Consider the following 400-nt stretch of genomic DNA (forward strand, 5'->3'; position numbering starts at 1 on the left):
AATACATGGAAATTAAATGACACCCTACTCAGCAACCATTGGGTCACAAATGAATTTAAACAAGAAATTCAACAATATCTACAATTGAATGAAAATTCAAGCACAACTTACTGTAATTTATGGGATATGATGAAAGCAGTTCTCAGAGGGAAATTCATAGCTGTGAACTCACTCATCAGGAAAACAAAACGGGAAAAAATAACTACCCTAATGCTGCACCTTCAACAACTAGAAAAGGAAGAGCAAACCAAACTCAGAGATGCCCATCACCTGAGGAATAGTTGAGAAAAATGTGGTATTTTTGCACAATGGTGTATTATTCAGCTATTAATAATGATAAACTACAAGCCTTCATATTGAAGTGGATGCCACTTGAACATATACTCATAAGTGAAATAAA

This window comes from Octodon degus, unplaced genomic scaffold, assembly GCF_000260255.1.
Source record: "Octodon degus isolate 3935 unplaced genomic scaffold, OctDeg1.0 scaffold00041, whole genome shotgun sequence".
Taxonomy (NCBI): Eukaryota; Metazoa; Chordata; class Mammalia; order Rodentia; family Octodontidae; genus Octodon; species Octodon degus.